The following is a 6907-nucleotide window of genomic DNA, read 5'->3' on the forward strand; positions in this document are numbered from 1 at the left end:
CAGCTATGCCCTCTACACTGATTCCACAATGGAGCCCAGGTATGGGCACTAAAGCAGCAAATTCAATAGATGGCAGTTCTAACTGAACATTTCACTACTCTGTGTGTGTGTGTGTGTGTGTGTGTGTGTGTGTGTGTGTGTGTGTGTGTGTGTGTGTGTGTGTGTGTGTGTGTGTGTGGTACATCTGTGCGTGCATGTGCTACAATTACAAGTGTGAGGGAGCCACTGGTGCCCAGCCAGTCATGCTCTCCTCCCATCCTCTCCCATCAAGCCCCAGCTCTGTAAATACCATATACATTGCATTGTCCTTCAGTTGTGTCTGAGATCTAATGACTCAACATCTCCTCCTGCCATCTCACACACTATCACCAAGCATAAGCAACTTTACATCTAAAATCTCCCCTTTCACAACATATCTGCCCATCATATCCATCTCTTTAAAAGAATCAAATAAGTGAACCAGAGAATTGTTTTGAAAAAGAAAAAAAAACACTTAAATTGGAGTACTAGTGGTTATTAAATTAGCATTCTACAAGCAGGGACTATGTCACATCTGTCTTTGTTTTTATCCCACGCGGCAGGGACACCTAAGGGCAGTGTTTTGCAGCTGCCATTCAGGAAATATAATGCAACAAATTATTTGTACTGTTTTCATTTATGCACAACTGAAATATTTTATGTACTTAACAGTTTATGTTTCCAAATTGATGTCACCAGTTTTTGGCCTGTAAACTAAGAATTTTAAGTTCAATTACTCTATACAGTGTAAAGTACAATGGAAATTTCTGGTAATTATGGTGTTTCCAGAGAAAATCAGATCAGAAAGACTCTGACCTTTGGCCTAGCAAATCTCACATAAAAGACTTACTTCCCAACTGTTTCTCAGAGGGAAATATAATGAGTATTATAAGAATAGTTAAGCACCCTGAAAACAGAATGACTGGAAAAACTTTGTCTCATTTACATACCTAACAATATGACAGGGTAGATGGGAACAGAAATCATAATGAAAAAATTATCCTTGCTGGAAAGTTCTCAGTATAGTCTAACTTTACATTTAATTACTTTCTCAGAATGAAAGACTATCTAGTAAAATTTCACCTTTTCAATTAAAAAAGCTCCCTAAATTTCCATTTGAATCACAATCTTGATTATAATCTTCATTCGCTCAATACCTTTCATGGCAGGTAGCCTAACTGTAATCACACCTTTATCTGTAAGATCACTGGCTTGGAATCCCCGTTGCCTGCCTCAGGGCCCAGGCCACACCAGTTCACACCAGTATTCCCAGCCACCTAGGCAGGTGTCTGACAAGCAATGCAAGGTAGTGACTCTAGCTGGGCAATCAACCCAAGAAAGAATGATCTAATCATTTTCTTCTCCCAATTTGTCCTTTAATTCCCCCTCCCTTTCTTCAAGGAAGACATTTTACTCAAGTATGCGCCCAGCCCAATGTCTTTCAAACCCAGTAACTGTACACCCACCCAAAATATTTATCATTTGTCACCTGGACCTTGATGTCCAATGGGCTATTTAATTCAATTGCCAACAACACAGAACCAGCACTTAACAGGAGACCAATTAGAAAACATCTACACAGAAAATAGCATGCCAGAATGACCAATGAAGTCTTCCTCAATCCTGCATTAAGAACTGAACAGGGGGCTGGGAAGATAGCTCAGTGGTAGAGCACTTGCCTTGCATGCCTGAGGCCCTGGGTTCGATTCCTCAGCACCACATAAGCAAAAAGAAAAAAGCTGGAAGTGGCACTGTGGCTCAAGTGGTAGAGGGCTAGCCTTGAGCTGAAAAGCTGAGGGACAGCGCCCAGGCCCAGAGTTCAGGCCCCATGACTGGACCCCCACCCCCCCCCCCCCAAAAAAGAACTAAACAGGAAGACAGATACCTGAACACACAAGAATAAAGTCTCGGGGCTGGGAAGGTAGCTCAGTGGTAGAGTGCTTGCCTTGCATGCATGAGGCCCTGGTTTGATTCCTCAGCACCAGATAAGCAGAAAAAGCCAGAAGTGGCACTGTGGCTCAAGTGGTAGAGGGCTAGCCTTGAGCTGAAAAGCTGAGGGACAGCGCTCAGGCTCAGAGTTTAGGGCCCATGACCAAAAAAAAAAGAATAAAGCCTCTGCAACAGGCATGAGCTGGTCTCTCTTCTAACATTTGTTCAACTCAGAAATATCCCTTAAAAAAACACCCACAACGGGGCTGGGAAGGTGGCTCAGTGGTAGAGCGCTTGCCTTGCATGCATGAGGCACTGGGTTTGATTCCTCAGCACCACATAAGCAGAAAAAAAAAAAGCCAGAAGTGAAGCTGTGGCTCAAGAGGTAGAGTGCTAGCCTTGAACTGAAGAACTGAGGGACAGCGCCCAGGCCCAGAGTTCAGGCCCCATGAGTGGACCCCCAAAAAAAAAACAAAAACACCCACAACCAACCTGGGACACAAAATAGTTTGTGATGATCTCGAGAAACACCACCATCAAACAGTTCTCCTGTCCACCCAGACCTAAATCAACCACAGAAAAACGATTCAACCAGCTGGGCACTGGTGGCTCATGCCTTTACTCCTACCAACTGAGATCTGAGAATCATAGTTCAAAGCCAGCAGGAAAGTCTGTGAGACTCTTATCTCCAATAAAACCACCAGAAAACCGGAAGTGGCGCTGTAGCTCAAGTGGTAGAGTGCTAGCCTTGAGCTGAAGAGCTTGAGCTGAAGGGACAGTGTTCAGGCCCAGAGTTCAAGTCCCCCGACCCCGCCCCCTCCCCAAAAAAAGAAAGAAAAAAACCTTTTCAACAAGGTTGGGAATGTTACTTAGTGATAAACTGCTTGCACATGAAGCCCTGGGTTCGCTTCCTCAGTACCATAAACAAAAAGCTGGAAGTGACGCTGTGGCTCAAGTAGTAGCTTTGAACAAAAAGAAGCTCGGGGACAGTGTCCAAGCCCTGAGTTCAAGCCCCAAGAACTGGCCAAAAAGAAAAGAAGAAATACTTGCGTGCTATAGTGGTCAGATGAAAAGAGCTCTGGATTTCATAGGCTGATCTCAGCCCCAGCTTCTCCCTGCACCTGAGATCTGGATCGAGTGACTGGTGTCCACGCTGGTGCTCCTCCCTCTGGTAAAGTGAGAATAACCAAGGTCCTGAGGATTGGTAACGTTAGGAAGAGCCAGTGCCTAAAGCTCCTGGCGTATGATGTGTAATCCGGGCTGATGTGTAATCCAGGCTCAATAAATGTCAGCTATTTGTCATTTGATTCAGCCATAATCACTTTCACAAAGCCCATTCCCTCTCTGGCTTCCATATAATTTTCAAGACGTTTTTCCACCCTATTTTGGAAGGGCCCTACATTATGTGTGTGTGCCTATCATCTATATGCACATATATAATACAAATTATATACATAAACACACACATAAATATGTCTAATATAGTAAATTACATATTCCATATATATCTCTCCAACACTTGGATGGGGAACATGTTCTAGAACCAGACTATCCGGGCAAACCAGTACGAACTATGCCTCTGAATCCACATCTGTGAAACGGGCCTGACAATAAATACCCACCCGAGTGGGGAGCAGCGCTCTCCCTCGGTGCTCCCATCGTGTGACACACGCGTGTGTCATTAAAACACACTTAGAAGGAAACAAACTCAAAGCAACCAGCTCTCCTCCTCGGCTCACCGTGGGTCTCCATCTCCGTCCCCCACGACCGAGAGGGGCCGGACCACATTAACCAGGGTGGGCCCAGCTCACGTCCGGACTTCCTCCCGCCCCTCCGGCCGGGCCCGGGGATCCACCCACGGCCTCAGCACGCACGGTCGCGTCCGCCGTGGGCCACCCACCCCGCCCCGTCCCGCCCCGTCCCGTCCCGTCCCGCCGCGCATCCTCCCTCCCGGGAGGCTGGGCCTGCGGAGCCCACACGCGCCCGCCTGGTTCCCGCCCCCGCTCACCTGGGCCCGGCGCACACCTGGACCGCAGCCACGCTCACCGGGGGCCCCCTCCGCACACCTGGGCTCCCCTCACTTACCTGAGCCCCCCCCTCCCGCTCACCTGAGTCTCCCCCCCACCCCGAGGCCGTTCCCGGGACTCGCGCGCGGGCGCCCCCCACCCCGCCCGCCGCGTCCCGTCCCCTGCGCCCCGGGACACCCCGCAGGCCCGGCCCCGCCACACGTGGAGGCCGCGCCCGCCTCCCCCCGGCCGCCCCCACAACGGGCGCCGCATTCACCCGCCCGCCGCGGTTCCTCCCACCTCAGGCCCACGCAGGCCCGGCGGCGCCCCGCAGCATCCGCACCCGCGTCGCCTTCAGAGGGGATCCGGAGCCCGAGCGCAGCCCCCGCACAGCCCCGCACTGCAACGCGCCTTACCGCCAGCGGGTGACCGACCGCAGCTCCGAGCTCCGTCGCCGCCTCCTCCTCCTCCTCCTCCTCCCCCTCCACCTTCTCTTCCTCCTCCTCCTCCTCCTCCTCCTCCTCCACCTCCACCTCCTCCACCTCGCTCGGCGACAACGGCCGCGTCCGCTCCCGGCGCCGGCAGAGCAGCGTCTGTTGAGCCGAACCCGGGACGCGCTGCCGAGGCCGGCGCTCGTTGCATATGCAGAGAGGCCGCCGCCCATTGGCCCGCGGGCGGTGGCGCGGGCGGGGCTGGGCCTATGGCAGGCCGGCCGAGGAGCGCGCCGCCGGCGGCCGGGGGCGGGGCGGGGTTACTATAGGTCACTCTGCGGAGCTCTGGCCGAGCCGGGCCGAGCCGCAGCCGGCTGGGGGCGGGGACGCGGGGGGAGCCGGCCGCGAGCGGGCGGCGGGGCGGGGGGGGGGGGGGGGGGGGGCGGGGAGGAGGGGGGAGCGGGGCTCCGCCATCGCCGCGGGGTGAGGGAGAGGGAGTCTGCAGGGCCAGCGTCGACCCTCCCAGAGCAAAGACCACCCCCTCTTCCGTTAAAAAATAAAAAGTAGCAGAAGCTGCAATTACGCACTTATTGCTGCTATGCATAAATCTTAACGTAGACCATGAAGCAAATATGCATTTTTTGATGTTGCTGTTCTCCACTGGACCGGATTTGTTATCTTGTTTTTGCACCCATCTCGAAAAATAAGACAGCGTTTGGGAATGCCTGGGGCGGGAAGAGGCTCCAAAGCTCAGATCTCTATCCATGATCATTTCTCTGGTGTGGGCTTAACCCCGTTCTTTCCCTAAAGGCCCTTGCAATTCGATATTTGTTTATAAAAGGGTAAAGTTTACTCCAAATTATAGTTTGAACGCTCCTAGACATCTACAACTATTGGTCTGTATTTTCAGAGTTTGCCTTTATGTCTCCTTTTGGATGCTATTCAGGGAGGAAAATGTATTTAAGTAGAGATAAGTCTTTTCCCCACAGCAGACAAAACAACACACACACACACACACACGTGTATACACACACACACACACACACACACACTAAACACAAATGACTAAAGCAGCAACTATAGTGTGCTAAGACATTCATTACCCTAGTAATAGAAGGATTAGACTATCTGCCCTCTCCACACACACACACACCTTAAACCAAGAGGTTATTTAGATAGTCTGTGAAATTTTACTTAAGTAGGTGAAAGGTTGTAGATTCCTGAGCTAGCCTCAAGCTAAGCTACACTCACTTGTGTTGGGAGGTTCTCAAAATCTGGAAGCTGCCAGAACTTGAACTAGGTGGAGCAGCTGATCCTCTGGCAAAAGCTCATTCACCTTACGTACGCCTTGGGCCAAGTTAGCTACCTAAAGGGATGTGGATGTCTAGACTCAGTCACCCTCTTCCTAGACTAGAAATTTATAGAAATTTATGTCAGGCTGGTTTCTTCCTTAATCTACCCAAAGGCTATCAAAGGATTGCTGTGGAGGCAGAGAGAATGCAGAATTTCTGCTCTGCAGTGGGCTACATGCATGTCTTAGAAACCATAGCTCCAGCTGAGCACTGTGGCTCAGACCTGTAATCCTAGCTACTCAGGAGGATGAGATCTGAAGATCACGGTTCAAAACCAGCTGGGGCAGGAAAGTCCATGGGACTCTTATCCCCAATAAACCACCAAAAAACCAGAAGTGGCGCTGTGGCTTAAGTGGTAGGGCGCTCGCCTTTAGCTAAAGAGCTAAGGGACAGTGTCCAGGCCCAGAGTTCAACCTCTGCAACCAACCAAAAAAAAAGGAAAAAAGAAACCATGGCTCCCAAATTCATTAGAAATTTCTAAACTGAGTACCTGTGCCTCACATATGTAATCCTACCTACTCAGAAGGCTGAGATCTGAGAATTGCCACGATTCCAATCCAGGCCAGCCTTAGGCATGACATTCCATGAGACTCTTATCTCCAATTAACCAGTAAAATGCCCAGAAACTGGAGTCATAGCACAAGTGGTAGAGCCCCAGCTTTGAGCAGCAAAAGCCAAGCAAGAGTGCAAGGCCCTGAGCTTAAGCCCCAATCCTAGGGGGAAAAAAGAAAGAAAAGGGCCGACCCCTAGTGGCTCACTCCTATAATCCTTAGCTACTCAGGAGGCTGAGTTCTGAGAATCTCGGTTCAAAGCCAGCCCCAGCAGGAAAGGTCAAGAGGCTCTTATCTCCAATAAACCAGTCAGAAAACGAAGTGGCGCTGTGGCTCAAGTAGTAGAGCGCTACCCTTGAGCTGAAGAGCTGAGGGATAGTGCCCAGGCCCAGAGTTCAAGCCCCATGATGGACAATAAATAAATAAATAAATAGAAAGAAAAGGAAAGGAAACTTCTAGAACCAAGACACTTTGACAGGATGAAAAATGAATAGAATTCCCAGCAACATCTTTCTTTATTATTTCTTTAAATTTTGTATTTTTGTTTTTGCCAGTCTGGGGCTTGAACTCAGGGCCCTGGCACTGTCCCTGAGCTTCTTTTGCCCAAGGCTAACACTCTA

General features: G+C 50.3%; 1 protein-coding gene across 1 annotated transcript in view; it reads right to left on the reverse strand.

The window, feature by feature from the left end:
• Nucleotides 1-4408, reverse strand: part of Acsl3 (acyl-CoA synthetase long chain family member 3) — a 49218-nt gene extending 44810 nt beyond the window's left edge. The window contains exon 1 of the mRNA XM_042679125.1: nucleotides 4370-4408. The gene's annotated coding sequence lies outside the window, so the exon portion shown is untranslated. The remainder of the gene's footprint in view (nucleotides 1-4369) is intronic.
• Between the last annotated feature and the right edge of the window lie 2499 nt (nucleotides 4409-6907).

This window comes from Dipodomys spectabilis, unplaced genomic scaffold (genome assembly GCF_019054845.1).
Source record: "Dipodomys spectabilis isolate Male_0828 unplaced genomic scaffold, ASM1905484v1 ptg000051l, whole genome shotgun sequence".
Lineage (NCBI taxonomy): Eukaryota > Metazoa > Chordata > Mammalia > Rodentia > Heteromyidae > Dipodomys > Dipodomys spectabilis.